General features: G+C 44.2%; 1 pseudogene; it reads right to left on the reverse strand.

Moving 5' to 3' along the window:
• The window catches only part of LOC120061872, a 48,056-nt pseudogene extending 29,923 nt beyond the window's left edge, over window positions 1-18,133 (reverse strand).
• Window positions 18,134-18,611: the final 478 nt, after the last annotated feature.

The raw sequence follows: 18,611 nt of genomic DNA on the forward strand, positions 1-18,611 counted from the left end.
AGTTTGAGCACTGATGGAGGGATTGTGCGTTCCTGGTGTAACTCGGGGAGTTGTTGTTGCCATCCTGTACTTGTCCCGCAGATGTGATTTTCAGATGTACCGATCCTGTGCAGGTGTTGTTACATGTGCCACTGCGAGGACGATCAGCTGTCCATCCTGTCTCCCTGTAGTGCTGTCTTAGGCGTCTCATAGTACGGACATTGCAATTTATTGCCCTGGCCACATCTGCAGTCCTCATGCCTCCTTGAATCATGCCTAAGGCACATTCACGCAGATGAGTAAGGACCCTGGGCATCTTTCTTTGGGTGTTTTTCAGAGTCAGCAGCAAGGCCTCTTTAGTGTCCTAAGTTTTCATAACTGTGACCTTAATTGCCTACCGTCTGTAAGCTGTTAGTGTCTTATCGACCGTTCCACAGGTGCGTGTTCATTAACTGTTTATGGTTCATTGAACAAGCATGGGAAACAGTGTTTAAACCCTTTACAATGAAGATCTGTGAAGTTATTTGGATTTTTACTAATTATCTTTGAAAGACAGGGTCCTGAAAAAGGGACGTTTCTTTTTTTGCTGAGTTTATATTGTCCTGCTAATAGCAGAGTTAATAATATATATGTGAGAATATCCAATGGGCTTTTATATAATTCTAAATTAATAATAGTCGCTTAGTTAAAAAATAACAATATTTTGGAGATTTCGTTTTCAAATAACGTATAATGAGCGAGGAAAAAGGCCATTCTTGAACATGGGGTGAGACGTTACCAATTTGTAAATAAAGCCAGTTTGTTATTTTTAATTATTTCTGTTTTTAGAGGGAGAGAAACCAAAAACCTACAGTCATCTCATGGATCTCCCAGTCGAGGCCGGCACGGATTGTTGAATCAGCATCTGTAGCAACAAGTAGTCAGACTTCCTCTGATGAATATTTGACAAGCAAACCTGACTTTCTGGAGTTACATGTCAGAAAAGTGTGATTACTATCCATCATCAGTCAATTGGAAGTGTCCACAGGTAGTTCAGACTGCTAACAAAATGGCTGACTTCTTCCCACGAACTCTACCAACTGATTACAAACAAACCATTTAGATCAAAAGTTTCTAAGTCTGCCTTTACACAGGTAGCCCAATTCTGATATTTTATTTACTAACTGGTCTTCTGAAAAATATCTGATGTGATTGGTCAAAAGACCAATTAGTGGGAGAAAAAAAAAATCTGAATTTATTTTTATTTATTTTATTTCACGTCACATTCCAAAATCATGGGCATTATTATGGAGTTGGTCCCTCCTTTGCTGCTATAACAGACTCCACTCATCTGGGATGGCTTTTACACTAGATGTTGGAACATTGCTGTGGGGACTTACTTCCATTCAGCCACAAGAGCATTAGTGAGGTCGGGCACTGATGTTGGGCGATTAGGCCTAGATCGCAATCAGCGTTCCAATTCATCCCAAAAGTGTTTGATGGGGTTGAGGTCAGGGCTATGTGCAGGCCAGTCAAGTTCTTCCACACCGTATGGACCTCGCTTTGTGAATGGAAGCATTGTCATGCTGAAACAGGAAAGGACCTTCCCCAAATTGTTGCCACAAAGTTGGAAGCACAGAATCATCTAGAATGTCATTGTATGATGTAGCGTTAAGATTTCCCTTCACTGGAAGTAAGGGGCCTAGCCCAAACCATGAAAACTCCTCCAAACTTTAGAGTTGGCACTATGCATTGGGGGCAGGTAGCGTTCTCCTGGCATTCACCAAACCCAGATTAGTCTGTCGGACTGCCAGATGGTGAAGCGTGATTTATCACTCTAGATAAGGCGTTTCCACTGCTCCAAAGTCCGATGGCAGCGAGCTTTACACCCCTCCGGCCGACGCTTGGCAAAGCATATTTGTGATCTTAGGCTTGTGTGCGGCTGCTCGGCCATGGAAACAAATTTCCTGAAGCTCCCGACAAACACACTACACTACCGGGTGTCCACATACACTATATATACAAAAGTAGAACCAATTTTCAGTGTGGCCCTCGTTGAAGGCCGAATGCGGCCCCTGGGGCAAAGTTTGTTTGACACCCCTGCAATACATTATGGCCTTAAAGGTCCAATGCAGACGTTTTTATCTCAATATCATATGTGAGCCATTCACACATATTTTAATTAAAAAATAAACACATTTGGGCAGAAATGCCTCCTGGAACATGTGAACTTTCAAGTGCCTTAATAACAACCTTGTATGCCATCTGTAAATACTAATACAATTGTTAAATCACGAGCCTAGTAAGTTTAGACACGGAAAAAGTCAAGAACCTTCCCGCTAGCCATGATTGGCTGAGATAATGGATGGGCTGGACATGCCCAGAGATGAGTTCAGATTGGTCTGCCATGTAGCATGCTGTCATCTATAACATGAGCTGGTCAGTATGTGTAGGTAATCCTTTCGAACGAGGCTTTTTAGAAAGATATCAAATAGTAGAACTGCAAAAGTGTTATCAACTTTCAAAGCGGAATTACTTTCGCATTGTTCCTCAACTTTAGTGTATGATATACCATTTTCTAGCTCTGAGTCTCTACTTTTATCCATTGTAAAAAACACCATTTCAAAATGGTGAATTGAGCCGGTCAGTCACATATAATTTCCGGGTAACAATTAAGTACCTTACTGTGATTGTTTTCAATTAAAATGTTCAAAAAGAAACAAAAAATACTGTAACTTCAATGCAATTTTCTAAAGCAAGAATTTGGCTAGGCCTGTCTGGGAGTGGTCTGAATGGTGAGGGGAAAACTGAAAACTAGCTGTCATTGGCAGACCCTGCCTGGTGAAGTCAAGGCAGGCTAAAACTCCATCCCACCGAAACAGGCTGAACTTTCAGGTGTTTTTTTCAAAAGGCTCTTACAATAATGGGCATTATGCTCATTTAACAGTATTATTCCAACCTGATAGTGTGGAAATATATATAAAATAAAGGAAAATACAAATTTTGACTGCACTGGGCCTTTAACAACTACCCGTAATAGTATGTTTAACAGGCCTATCTTTAACTATACCCTGACATTAACTCAACCAACCTCTGTTGCATTCCAAATTTCACACCTGATTTTTGTATATCTCTAAAGATGAAATGTATTCTCCGCGGCTGGGTATCAACCACACGTCTGCCGCTATGAATTTGGCAAAGATTTAACACATCCACCAAGTGTAATCAAAGAGGACAACTAGAGTCGGAGATGCCTTATAAAACATTGTGGGGATTTAGTGTCCACTGCAACATCAAATTAGTCATCCTCTCCAGGCAACTGTGCCTCAAAGTGAAAATGGATTTATTAACTATGGTGGGCGTGCAGCAGAGAGGAGCATTCAGCCGAGGTGTAAATGACCGACGAGTATTTCAAAAGATCAGAGGCACCGTTGAGTGATAAATGGAGAACCAGCTGTCTCTCTTCACCCCGCTCTCTTTCTGTCCTCTCTTTTTCCATGCTAGGATATAGCTAAGTGGAAATATGAAAGAAAAGAAAAAGATGAGCACCTGTCTGTGTCATCTTTCTTTACGACTTTGTCTCTGTCTGTCTTTCTTACTCTTTTCCCTCTCAAAAAGCCATCCGCTAACTCTTGTTCGGTAAAGTTCATATTTATATCCAAAAATCTGAGTTTACATTGGCGCGTTATGTTCAGTAGTTTCAAAACATCCGGTGATTTTGCAGAGAGCCACATCAATTTACATAAATAGTCATCATAAATGTTGATGAAAATACAAGTGTTATACATGGAATTTTAGATACACTTCTCCTTTAAGCAACCGCTGTGTCAGATTTTAAAAAAAACTTTACGGAAAAAGCAAACCATGCAATAATCTGATTACGGCGCTCAGACGACAAATCAACCCAAAGAGATATCCGCCATGTTGGAGTCAACAGAAGTCAGAAATAGCATTATAAATATTCACTTACCTTTGATGATCTTCATCAGAATGCACTCCCAGGAATCCCAGTTCCACAATAAATGTTTGTTTTGTTCGATAATGTCCATCATTTATGTCCAAATTCCTCCTTGTTGTTCGCGCGTTCAGTACACAATCTAAACTCACGACGACCGTGCAAGTCCAGAGGAAAGTACGGCCGAAAAGTCCAAAAAGTTATATTACAGTCCGTAGAAACATGTCAAACGAAGTATAGAATCAATCTTTAGGATGTTTCTAACATAAATCTTCAATAATGTTCCAACCGGAGAATTCCTTTGTCTTCAGAAATGCAATGGAACTCAAGCTAACTCTCACATGAACGGGCATGGTCAGCTCGTGGCACTCTGGGAGAGACCTTACTCAATCCCCTCTCATTCGCCCCCACTTCACAGTAGAAGCATCAAACAAGGTTCTAAAGACTGTTGACATCTAGTGGAAGCCTTAGGAAGTGCAACATGACCCCATTTCCACTGTATCTTGGATAAGCAAAGAGTTGAAAACCTACAAACCTCAGATTTCCCACCATTTCCTGCCATATAAGTTCTGTTATACTCACAGACATCATTCAAAAAGTTTTAGAAACTTCCGAGTGTTTTCTATCCAAATCTACTAATAATATGCATATCCTAGGATCTGGGCCTGAGTAGCAGGCAGTTTACTCTGGGCACGCTTTTCATCCGGACGTAGAAATACTGCCCCCTACCCAAGAGAGGTTAAAGAAAAATTATTTGTCCAATTCGAGATGATTAATCGCTGTTCTGATGTCCAGAAGCTCTTTCAGGTCATAAGAGATGTTAGCAGCAACATTATGTACAAAATACGTTACAAACAATGCGAAAAAACAAACAAAAAAATAGCACGGTTGGTTAAGAGCCAATAAAACGGCAGCCATCCTCTCCGGCGCCATCACAAAATAATCAATTCAAACATTAAGTATCGCCGGTTCACTATATTTCTTTCGCTCCAATTGTTACCCATTTCAGGAAACTAGGCGTATGTCGCAGTTCACTGCTTCACAGGAGAGCCGTTTGAAAGTAAACAAAGTTTTTGCTAAATGCATTTTTGGCAGAAATGCCTTCTCGAACATGTGAACTTTCATGTGCCTTCATAACAAACGTGTATGCCATCTGTAAATATAAATAAAATTGTTAAATTATGAACCCAGTTGGTTAAGACACAGAAAAAGTCAGCAGCCTTCCCGCTAGCCATGATTGGCTGAGATAATGAGTGGGCTAGACACGCCAAGAGATGAGTTTGGATTGGTCTGCCATATAGCACGCTTCTGTCTATTTGAGCTGGTCAGTATGTCTAGGTAATCCTGTCTAACGCTGCTTTTTTTGTACCGTGTAAGTAAAACTGCATAAGTGTTGCTCTCCACTTTCTGGAGGACCAAGTTTTGAAATCAGTGGAATTTGAGTATGATAGCTAAGGAGATGGGCAACCATGGCATTCCAACTAAGGGCAACCATGGCATTCGACAGGAGACGTATCCATCCATGAATTATGTATACTGTTCGGGCGGTGCTCGGCGGTCGTCGTCACCGGCCTACTAGCCGCCACCGATCCCTTTTTCCTTTTCTGTTAGTTTAGTCTTATTAGTTGCACCTGTTTCTATTTGTGTTTTATTGATTTGCTCGCCTATTTAAGCTTGTGAAGCCCGCTCTTGTTTGTGCGGGATTATTTTGTGTTCACGTTTTGAGTTGGAGGTGTTGTTGTGCTCCAGACCGTGTTACTCTGTGTTTTGGGTTGGTCAGTGTTTTCCGCCCTGTGTTTGGGCAGGACCATTTTGTGCCGGATTAAATTGCCATGTTTCCTTGAACCCTCTGCTCTCTGCGCCTGATTCCTACCTTCCACTCCTAGTCATCCGTGACATATACAGAGATTTCAGAATTTCAGCCTACAGCTGTGACTGTAGCCAACTAAGTTGATATTCAGAAAACCCTAACGTGTCACGATAAAATATATATAATATAAAACTGGTCGAGATTTCATGGACCTGGGCGAAGGGTGCCAAAGAAACAGCTTCAAAACAAATTTCTGAGATTAAAACGCTGACTTTAATGTAAGATCTAGCTTTCATCTCACCTTGATATGAAATCCAGATATAGGATAAGTGGGAGGAATAAGCAAGCAGTCATAGAGAGAGTTCACATGGCACGAACCACATCAAACTAGAGAACGATATTGGCCTTTGAGTCTATCGGCTCTTCTCCATCGGCTTTGCCAATAGTCCCTCTACATAGCCAAACTGCTGCTAAGCCAGCCGCTGGTCACCACCTGAGCCACGAGCATCGTACAATGCCGAGGAATGTCTAGCTGGCAAAATCATCATCAGCAGCAAGCTAGCTCATTCTGCAACAGAAAGGTGCAGTATTAAGAAATGGATGAATTGACACAGTGACCCAAATCGAACTCTGTGGTGTTAGCTAGCTAGCTATATTAGCTACTATGCTAGCTAGCTGGCTAGATAAACGTGCTAAGATATCAGATAGCTAGCTACATTGGCTATTCGCTTCTAACGTTTGCTGTTTATCATCTTGAACATGCACCAACTTGTGTTGTAACGTTATCAATTTACTGGTGTGCTGACCTGACCAGCCGCAATCGTATCAGTAAATTGACAGTTGATTGTCGGATTAGATGATTGTCGTAATAGGGAAAGGAGGAAGTGTTTTAAAATTCCTACATAAAAGTTTGGCAATAGGTTTAGCTACTTAAGAATCTTCCTGCATGTTTACAGACCAAGAAAGCTGTAGATCAGCGTGCATGTGTGTGCACCCTCACTTCTCAAACAATGGGCATATGTGAGATATTGAGACAGAAAAAAAGATGAAACGACAATGCAGGTTCTACACTCACTCTCCTTGTTAGATATCATGCACATTTATGACTTGGCATCAAATAGCATCGCCAATGAGCTAGTTCTCATCGTAGCAGTAAACAGAAGCAAGTGATTTGAACGATGAAGAGAGATGTGAGGAGATGTGAAAGGGAGCTCATTTAAAGCTTTGCTCTATCCAACCGTAGCAGTAGGATCAAGTTACAATCCGCCCATTTTGTGACAGATTGTTGAACTAGCCAATTTAGATGTTTAGAATTTCGTCCTGGCAGCTGAGTTGTGTAGAGATGCATCCTGACTGAAAATGAAAAAGTTTCCCGGGGCCCTCCCGAGTGGCGCAGCAATCTAAGGCACTGCATCACAGTGCTAGAGGTGTCACTACAGACCCAGGTTCGATCCCGGGCTGTGTCATAACCGGCCGTGAACGGGAGTCCCATAGGCTGGCGCACAATTGGCCCAGTGTCGTCAAGGGTTAGGGCAGGGTTTGGAATGGGGGGGATATTTAAGTGGCTCATCGCGCTCTAGCCACTCCCTGTGCCGGGCTGGGCGCCTGCAGGCGGACCTTGTCGTCAGTTGAACGGTTTTTCCTCCGACATATTGGTGCGGCTGGCTTCCGGGTTAAGCGGGCGGATGTTAAGAAACGCGGATTGGCGGGTCATGTTTCGGAGGACGCATGACTTGACCTTTGCCTCCCGAGCCCGTTGGGGAGTTGCAGCGATAAGACAAGATCGAAATTGGGGAGAAAAAGGGGGTACAAGAAAATTGAAAGAAATAAATCCCCCATCACGAAAAATTGCTCAAAATACTAGTTTCATAAACATCAGTGATCACAAATCATGACATTACGTTGGGTCCATTTGCATTAAATAATGTTATTTTATATTCTCAAACAAACAACAGTTCTGATATGATGTCCTTCCATACAGGCGTGACATGCTGGAGTGATTCTTCTATGCAAAGGTTGTTGATCAGTAGGATAAAATAATTCCCAAATGGAAGGCAAACAGACTGTTTGCCATCTGTAGCACCATGACTCCACTGATCAGCCAAAACAAGCTCAATAACTCAATGCATGCACACACTCCTATTGATTATGCATTCACCTATAATGTGAGAAGGCCTATGCCATCTTAATTTACCCGGTTTATCAAGAGATTTACCATTCATATAAAAGTATTACCATTATGTTATGTAGTTAGATTGGTCAAAACAAAGTCAAATTCATTGTTTGGCTGTTGTCAGTAACAAATGTAATGATAAAATATCGTCCATCGGCCTTCTTGACCCGCAAAAATCTGTATCAGCCTGGACCCATAACATCATAAGGTGGGTTTTCTATTGGGGCACAAAACATCTTAAAAGCCTGGGGGTGATGTGATTCAAAACGTGAATTACTGTAAAGGTCTAATCCAATAACTGCCTTTAAAGTAGCTTCCTCAACATGGAGTGGAGACCAAGAGGGCTAACCTTTGAAGTTGGGCCTGATTCCAGGATCATAGGGGATCTGTAATCTGTTCAAGATGTTACTGGTTGAATTCTCAGGGACTCGTGCAAGATCCTCAGGTGTCAGCTGTCTGCAAAGAAGAAAAAAGGAAACTCTAAACCGCATTACGTAGCACATCAGATTCCCCTGGATAAACTGCAGATGGATGTATGTGTTCCCATTAAACAGTACCTTTTGATTGAACCATAACCTGAGAACTACGTATTGTCGATTTAATTAGCTTTGGTAATAGGACCTCTCCAGCAGACAATGCTTGGGTGCTCTAATGTCAGCAACTAAATGGCAACATCCCCAATGTTGCTGAATATTACATTTGCATAACATTCCTTGCAACCATTGCATGACATTATTGGAACAGTGTGAGAAGCATTTGCATTTCTGTCAAATCGCAAAGGTTCTTAGTGTATTCGTGGAAGATCCACATCAGTTGTGACCTTTCAAGCATTTTCTAGGGAACACCTACAATGTTCAAGGAATATCTTCTGCTTTCTGAGACTGCTTTGCTGAAAGAACAATGACCCGAGGAGAGATGGATGGAGCAAGCAGAACTTGGCAGAAGAGAGGGATAATCTGCTCCACGTGGGTGGCAACTGAACTCTGCCAAGGAATTCGACTCGAAAAGCACTTTACATACAATTCTGTAAACCTTATCAGGCACTAAGGATGAGTAAAAGTGCTCAGCAGGAATTTGCGTGCGTGTGTTTGCAGTTCCCTTGATCAAAATGTATCCTCTGCTCCACCATTGTGTTGAAGTACACTGACAACCTAGAGGGCCAAAGCTAAACTGGAACCAACTGGATCTCTGGGTCCACAAAAGCACACTGGGGCCTATTCTAAGGACATCATATATAATGTAGTGAATATTGTAATGAAATTAAACGTTTCCCTTCAAATTCAATCATCTTTGTATGTTTGATCCCTTTTAGGAATTAATAGAGTAATACATCAAACATTGCATGACAAATTAGGCTTTGAAGCTAAAGCAGGGGTATGGATGACAAATCTCACTTTCTTAATTTTTTTAGGCCAGCTGTCCACTCCCTGATTTCTAATGCACCATACTTGTCTCTACTTGGACTACATTCTCAAAGACTAAGCATTTGCAAATGATCCGAGTAACTCGTATATTTGAGTTTGGGCAATATAGGCAATGTTGCCGGGAATCTCATGAGGTGGGGTGAAATTCTGCACTTACGAAGGACAGTAGACTTGCTTCCCCTTCTTTCCCTTCTTTGTCCCTTTTTCTTTGGCGGATCCTCCATCTATCCAAACAAAGAGGACAAGGAGAAAGATTGCCAGCTTCTTGACACGCATCTTGGTCAACCCCTGAGCCTGAAAAGAGTCGAGAGAAAAGAAAAATGACATCTCTTCAACTGACTCATGCTTAACGCATTGACATCCGTGATCTCTCTCTCCAAATGTTGTCTTTTCCCCATCCAATGAACCTTGAAGATGATTCGCGCATATGGAGCAAGGCTACCACATTGGTTAGTTATATAAGACGAAAGCCCATTCTCCTAACCCATTGCAATCACAGTAGGCACATATTTGCATGCTCTGGTTTAAATCCCTTTCCTGTAGAAAATGTATGTTTCTGTCAGCAGACTGGTCCTCCATGGATATGACAGATTCTGTAACCAATATATTCTGATTTGATTCATACATTTGAGTGTATTCTTAATCTTAGGGCTCAGTTGGTTGGAGAAGAGTTGCGTGTTTGATTCCGACATAGGCCACCTACTGCATCCTGAATATGTATTCACATTTGTTATACTGTCATTTCATATACGAGTTTCTTCTTAATACCCATATCACAGCATTCTTAAAGTATAATATCAATGTCTTACTCTTGCTGAAATTGTTGGTTTGAAAGTACTTTTACTATATTTAAAGCACTAGTCAAAAGAAAATCTACAATTGTATTTATTGATGCCACCAACACAATTTAGACCCTTTATGACATTAAGATTTTGCAACCCAATCTTCAGACAGTTCCTCTGCCAGAATGAAGTTATTCCAGTTCATTGTCTAGTCTAGACACTGCTCCCTGCTGCTGCACAAGGAAATCCCTGTCTGCTCTTTGCCTCAACATTGATCATCATCAGTTCCAGGAGAACTGTGCCTGACTTCAGATCACTCTGTACTTCAGAACTAAAAAAACTCTGCTAGCTTATCTCACACATGATCATTGATTCCACACACACATGCACATTTACACCTACACACCATGCATGCATGCACGCACACATATTACACGCACACACACACACACACCAGAGGGATCACTGCAAACCCAAGGTGACGTTTGTGCAGGTCCCCGGGACGTTGGGAGACGCTGTCAAAACCGGCCAATAGGGGCAAATCCACCCAATCCCGTACCTTAACCTAACCCAGTCGGAATTACGCCTAAACTTAACCGTAGAGTTCTTTCTGCTGTGCCTAAATTTAACACGTCGTCAGAGCGTCAGTTTACCTGTAAAAAATAGTTTGTCTAAGGACGTCAGTACCTATCCCCTCATGTACTTCTTTGTGTCTGATCCAGAATTCCCCATAATCATTATCTTCAAGTGACATATAACCTTGATTCTCTCTCTCTATCGCTCTCAAAGTTGTGCCATGACCAAATTGTGTTTTAGCTGGTATGCCCTGCATATTTCCTGAGCTTTTAGTCACTTTGCTTTGGCATCGTCTCTCCTGCCTTCGGAAAGTATTCAGACCCCTTGACTCTTTCCACTTTGTTACATTACAGCCTTATTCTAAAATGTAAGTTTTTTTTCATTTTTTTTTCTCATCAATCTACACACAATAACCCATAATGACAAAGCAAAAACATGTTTGCAGAAATACCTTATTCACATAAGTATTCAGACTCGAAATTGTGCTCAGGTGCATCCGGTTTTCATTGATCATACTTGAGATGTTTCTAGTACTTGATTGGAGTCCACCTGTGCTAAATTCAATTGATTGGACATGATTTGGAAAGGCAAAAATCTCTATATAAAGGTCCCACAGTTGACAGTGCATGTCAGAGCAAAAACCTATGCCCTCCCAGGCTTGTGTAATTTCCCTTCTCACTGAGAGAGGACTGAGGAGACGATCATTGCTGCTCTCCTAATATACTGTAACTAATATAAATTGAATGTTTGGGAAAACATTGCAAGTGACCTCATAAAGCCCTGTTGTAAGAGTTCACCACTGTCACTCCATTCTTACTGATCCATTCATTCTTTCTGATCCATCCATTCTCCATTCTTTCTTTTCATAAAGAGTTAAATCCAAGTGTAAAGGCAGTGGCACAAGCACCCACATAGAATGCTTATAAGGTGTGTATAAGGTCAATAGGAATTCTGTTCAACCAACAGAACCTCCTCCAATAGTCCTTTAATTGCACTATTGGATTTCTGACCTTGGAGGCATATTAATTGGATTTGCTTGTTACATACGTTGAGGATAAAAAACATTAAGAACACCTGCTCTTTCCATGACATAGACATGACCAGGTGAGAGCTATGATACCTTATTGATGTCACTTGTTAAATCCACTTCAAATCAGTGTAGATGAAGGAGAGGAGACAGGTTAAAGACAGATTTCTAAGCCTTGAGACATGGATTGTGTATGTGTGCCATTCAGAGGGTGAATGGGCAAGACAGAATATTTCGGTGCCTTTAAATGGGGTATGGTAGTAGGTGCCAGGCGCACTGGTTTGTGTCAAGAACTGCAACACTGCTGGGCTTTTCACGCTCAACAGTTTCCCATGTGTGTCAAGAATGGTCCACAACCCAAAGGACATCCAGCCAACTTGACACAACTGTGTGAAGCATTGGAGTCAACATGGGCCAGCATCCCTGTGGAAGGCTTTCGTTGTGGAGTCAACCCATGCATCACTATTGTCTGCCAACAACACAGTGTCAGTGTTTCAAATCAAATCAAATTTTATTTGTCACATACACATGGTTAGCAGATGTTAATGCGAGTGTAGCGAAATGCTTGTGCTTCTAGTTCCGACAATGCAGTAATAACCAACAAGTAATCTAACCTAACAATTCCACAACTACTACCTTATACACACAAGTGTAAAGGGATAAAGACTATGTACATAAAGATATATGAATGAGTGATGGTACAAAACGGCATAGGCAAGATGCAGTAGATGGTATAGAGTACAGTATATACATATGAGATGAGTAATGTAGGGTATATAAACATAAAGTGACATAGTTTAAAGTGGCTAGTGATACATGTATTACATAAAGATGGCAAGATGCAGTAGATGATAGAGTACAGTATATACATATACATATGAGATGAGTAATGTAGGGTATGTAAACATTATATTAAGTGGCATTGTTTAAAGTGGCTAGTGATACATTTTTACATAATTTCCATCAATTCCCATTATTAAAGTGGCTGGAGTTGAGTCAGTATGTTGGCAGCGGCCACTGAATGTTAGTGGTGGCTGTTTAACAGTCGGATGGCCTTGAGATAGAAGCTGTTTTTCAGTCTCTCGGTCCCTGCTTTGATGTACCTGTACTGACCTCACCTTCTGGATGATAGCGGGGTGAACAGGCAGTGGCTCGGGTGGTTGTTGTCCTTGATGATCTTTATGGCCTTCCTGTGACATCGGGTGGTGTAGGTGTCCTGGAGGGCAGGTAGTTTTCCCCCGGTGATGCGTTGTGCAGACCTCACTACCCTCTGGAGAGCCTTACGGTTGTGGGCGGAGCAGTTGCCGTACCAGGCGGTGATACAGCCCGACAGGATGCTCTCGATTGTGCATCTGTAGAAGTTTGTGAGTGCTTTTGGTGACAAGCCGAATTTCTTCAGCCTCCTGAGGTTGAAGAGGCGCTGCTGCGCCTTCTTCACAACGCTGTCTGTGTGGGTGGACCAATTCAGTTTGTCCGTGATGTGTACACCGAGGAACTTAAAACTTTCCACCTTCTCCACTACTGTCCCGTCGATGTGGATAGGGGGGTGCTCCCTCTGCTGTTTCCTGAAGTCCACAATCATCTCCTTTGTTTTGTTGACGTTGAGTGTCAGGACCCGGTGCGAGAAACAGTCACTAATAATCGTCAGAACCCAGAAGATGAGGCAGACACAGCAGTACTAGAGATGGTGGTTTAATTAAAGAACAAAATCTTCAGGTAAAGAAACTAAATCCACAATGTCCAAAAATAAAGCCAAGAGGCACAAAATGGAAATCCTCCAAAATACAAAAGAAACTCCACAAAGTGGTAAAAAACAGCAGGGAAAAACAAACCTCAAAAGACTACTCAAATAATACACAAGAACTAAACCAGAGAACCTCTGGAAAATCCAACAAGAGAAATATCTGTATAAAACAAGGCTTGGGCTGGGGCTGGGTGCTAACTTACAAACACTGAGCAAGGAACTGAGGAACACACAGGGTTTAAATACTAACAAGGGAATGACCTACAGGTGCAAACAATAATAGAGCAAGAAAAACAAAAGGTACAAAAAAGGTGCAATGGGGACATCTAGTGACCAAAACCCGAACAGTCTTGGCCAAAACCTGACAGTTGAGTGTGAGGTTATTTTCCTGACACCACACTCCGAGGGCCCTCACCTCCTCCCTGTAGGCCGTCTCGTCGTTGTTGGTAATCAAGCCTACCACTGTAGTGTCGTCCGCAAACTTGATGATTGAGTTGGAGGCGTGCATGGCCAGGGAGTACAGGAGAGGGCTCAGAACGCACGCTTGTGGGGCCCCAGTGTTGAGGATCAGCGGGGTGGAGATGTTGTTACCTACCCTCACCACCTGGGGGCGGCCCGTCAGGAAGTCCAGGACCCAGTTGCACAGGGCGGGGTCGAGACCCAGGGTCTCGAGCTTGATGATGAGTTTGGAGGGTACTATGGTGTTAAATGCTGAGCTGTAGTCGATGAACAGCATTCTCACATAGGTATTCCTCTTGTCCAGATGGGTTAGGGCAGTGTGCAGTGTGGTTGCGATTGCGTCGTCTGTGGACCTATTGGGTCGGTAAGCAAATTGGAGTGGGTCTAGGGTGTCAGGTAGGGTGGAGGTGATATGGTCCTTGACTAGTCTCTCAAAGCACTTCATGATGACGGAAGTGAGTGCTACTGGGCGGTAGTCGTTTAGCTCAGTTACCTTAGCTTTCTTGGAAACAGGAACAATGGTGGCCCTCTTGAAGCATGTGGGAACAGCAGACTGGGATAAGGATTGATTGAATATGTCCTTAAACACACCAGCCAGCTGGTCTGCGCATGCTCTGAGGACGCGGCTGTGAATGCCGTCTGGGCCTGCAGCCTTGCGAGGGTTAACACATTTAAATGTTTTACTCACCTCGGCTGCAGTGAAGGAGAGCCCGCAGGTTTTGGTAGCGGGCCGTGTCAGTGGCACTGTATTGTCCTCAAAGGGAGCAAAAAAGTTATTTAGTCTGTCTGGGAGCAAGACATCCTGGTCCGCGACGGGGCTGGTTTTCTTTTTGTAATCCGTGATTGACTGTAGACCCTGCCACATACCTCTTGTGTCTGAGCTGTTGAATTGCGACTCTACTTTGTCTCTATACTGGCACTTAGCTTGTTTGATTGCCTTGCGGAGGGAATAGCTACACTGTTTGTATTCGGTCATGTTTCCGGTCACCTTGCCCTGGTTAAAAGCAGTGGTTCGTGCTTTCAGTTTCACGCGAATGCTGCCATCAATCCACGGTTTCTGGTTTGGGAATGTTTTAATCATTGCTCTGGGTACGACATCGTCAATGAACTTTCTAATGAACTCGCTCACCGAATCAGCGTATTCGTCAATGTTGTTGTTGGACGCAATGCGGAACATATCCCAATCCACGTGATCGAAGCAGTCTTGAAGCATGGAGTCAGATTGGTCGGACCAGCATTGAACAGACCTGAGCGAGGGAGCTTGCTATTTTAGTTTCTGTTTGTAGGCTGGAAGCAACAAAATGGAGTCGTGGTCAGCTTTTCCGAAAGGAGGGCGGGGGAGGGCCTTATATGCGTCGCGGAAGTTAGTATAACAATGATCCAAGGTTTTACCAGCCCTGGTAGCACAATCGATATGCTGATAGAATTTAGGGAGTTTTGTTTTCAGATTAGCCTTGTTAAAATCCCCAGCTACGATGAATGCAGCCTCAGGGTGTGTGGTTTCCAGTTTACAAAGAGTCAGATAAAGTTCGTTCAGGGCCATCGATGTGTCTGCTTGGGGGGGAATATATACGGCTGTGATTATAATTGAAGAGAATTCCCTCGGTAGATAATGCGGTCAACATTTGATTGTGAGGAATTCTAAATCAGGTGAACAGAAGGACTTGAGTTCCTGTATGTTGTTATGATCACACCACGTCTCGTTAATCATAAGGCATACACCCCCGCCCCTCTTCTTACCAGAAAGATGTTTGTTTCTGTTGGCGCGATGCGTGAAGAAACCAGCTGGCTGCACCGACTCCGTTAGCGTCTCTCGAGTGAGCCATGTTTCCGTGAAGCAAAGAACGTTACAGTCTCTGATGTCTCTCTGGAATGTTACCCTTGCTCGGATTTCATCAACCTTGTTGTCAAGAGACTGGACATTGGCGAGAAGTATGCTAGGGAGTGGAGCGCGATGTGCCCGTCTCCGAAGCCTGACCAGAAGACCGCTTCGTTTGCCCCTTTTACGGCGTCATTGTTTAGGGTTGCCGGCTGGGATCAGATCCATTGTACTGGGTGGAAGGCAAAACACAGGATCCGCTTCGGGAGAGTCATATTCCTGGTTGTAATGATGGTGAGTTGACGTTGCTCTTATATTCAGTAGTTCCTCCCGACTGTATGTAATGAAACCTAAGATTACCTGGGGTACCAATGTAAGAAATAACACATAAAAAAACAAAATACTGCATAGTTTCCTAGGAACGCGAAGCGAGGCGGCCATCTCTGTCGGCGCCTGAAGTACTATATTTTATATTTTTATGTTTGTGTTTGTGTGTGTGCAGTACTGCATTCTAGCCTCTTAAGCCCATCAGGAAATTGGGAGTGGAGGTTCTCTACCATCTTTGGTGTGTGTGTATACTGTACTTCCCCATTATTATAGCCACGCCAACAGAGATTCAAAGCTGACCTTTGAGGTGGAGCCACTCCTTTCTTTCACACACGGTCTGATATCAAAGAAAAGCAAACTACAGTATGTGGTTTATGATCCGTGCCTTTGTATGTCTAGCCAAGAGGTATTACTGGTATTACGTTTTAAGGTAAGACCCAGATGCAGACTGTGTCGAAGTAACAAAGTTTATTACAACAGGGGCAGGCAAACGACAGGTCAAGGCAGGCAGGGGTCAGCAATCCAGAGAGGGTAAAGGTACAGGACAGCAGGCAGGCTCAGGGTCAGGTCAGGCATAGTTTGGTGATCCGGGGGAGAGGGGTGGGCCAGGAAACAGGAGACAAAGGGCTGTGAGACATGGGTTTAACTCTGGACACATGAAAGGTAGGATGTATACGAAGGGTACGGGGCAACAGAGGACGAACAGCAAAGGGACTAATGATCTTGGAGTGTGGGAGAAAGGCCTCGGCTTCTGGGGGTGTAGCCGCGGGGCTATAGCGGCGTGCCAGCGCATCTGCCTTGACCTTCTTGGATACCGGTCGGTGCTGTGGAAGTGAAGTGGCACGGACCTTGCTGAACCCCTCCCGGAGGTCCTGGTACTCCGCGGGGCAGGTGGAGAGGTCCGGGGCAATTTCCAAGTCCCCAGGAAGATGTCCCAGGGCAGGCAGAGCTGACTTCAGGCCATGAGTGTGGCAGGACAGGCTCCAGTCCACGATGGCACCAGTAGCCCAGTCAATAGAGAGATTGTGTCGCTGGAGCGAAGAGAATCCCAATACCACGGGAACCTGCGGAGACTCAACTAGCAGGAATTGGATTGTCTTGCTGTGGTTCCCTGACACTCGTAGGTTGATGGGGGTGGTATGGTGGGTGACCCGGCCTATAGAGCACCCGTCCATCGCTCTAACATCCATGGAAATGGAGAGGGGTTGAGTGGGGATGCCCAGCTCGGACACCAGGGTAATGTCTATAAGACTCACATCGGCCCCCGAGTCGATGAGTACCTCTGGAGAGACTTGGACTGGTCGCCCCACAGCAGGATGGCATGGAGAGGGGGGCGAGTAAGGGGACAAGAAAAATTATATTTTTTGACCCACCAGAGCTCATTCGTTGGAGTGAGTACTAGGTCTCTTGAAGGGACAGGTAGACACATAATGACCGGCAGTACCTCCAATACAGACAACTCTGGGTGTCAAGTCTGCGTACGTGTTCGGCTGGAGACAGCCCAGCCATGCCGAGCTGCATCGGCTCGAGAAGAGGTGAATTGGCAGTCTTCGGAGGCTCTTGGAGGAACTAGGGTAATCTTGGATCCTCTCGGGGACGTAGACGCCGGGGACTTCCCGATTTCATCAGATGCAAGGTGGGATACTTGAGTGAGCGATTAGGACCGCAATCAGACCTCTTCTCCCTCCTACATTCCCGTAGCCGACCATCGATCCGGATGGTTAAATTGCAAGCTGCAAGCTCGTCCTTTACTTCCTCCGATAATCCGTGCAGAAACGTGTCGAACAGCGCTTCTGGGTTCCAGGCACCCTCCGCTGCTACCGTGCGGAAGTCCACCGCATAGTCTGCCACACTGAGTGTGTCCTGCCGAAGCTGGAGTAACTTCCGGGCAGCCTCTCTCCTGGACAACGTAGCCTTGAAAACCTTTTTCACTTCTGCCACGAATCCCTCCAGACTGAAGCTTACGGCCAACTGTTGTTCCCAAATGGCCGGCACCCAGGCGAGGGCCCTCCCGGACATCAGCGTGATGAGGTACGCTATCTTAGAGCAATCTGAGGGGAAGGAGGGCTGCAGCTTCATGACGAGGGAACACTAAGCGAGAAATGCCCGACAGGTGCCCGACTCTCCATTGAAGCGCTCCGGGGGAGGTAAGCGGGGTTCCCGGGAAACCGTGGTGACGGCTCTGTTACCAGCTGGGTTACTGAGCGGCTGGGAGGTTAACGTTGTGGTTGGCTGCCTAGTAGACAACCCACAGAATTGCTCCCTCAATGTGTCCAATACTTAGTCGTGACATTCGGCCACGGCCTGGAACCTTTCCATCAGACAACGAAGCAACGCCTTGTGGCCAATGATGGCTTCTTGGGAGGCGAGGGAGTTGTGGATCTGGTCTGAGTCTGCTGGGTCAGTCATGGCCAGTTTGTACTATCACATTTTAAGGTAAGACCCAGATGCAGACTGTGTCGAAGTAAAAGTTTTTTATAACAGGGGCATGCAAATGACAGGCCAAGATAGGCAGAGGTCAATAATCCAGAGAGGGTGTAAAGGTACAGGACAGCAG

The sequence above is a fragment of the Salvelinus namaycush genome, chromosome 17, assembly GCF_016432855.1.
Source record: "Salvelinus namaycush isolate Seneca chromosome 17, SaNama_1.0, whole genome shotgun sequence".
In the NCBI taxonomy this organism is placed as follows: Eukaryota; Metazoa; Chordata; class Actinopteri; order Salmoniformes; family Salmonidae; genus Salvelinus; species Salvelinus namaycush.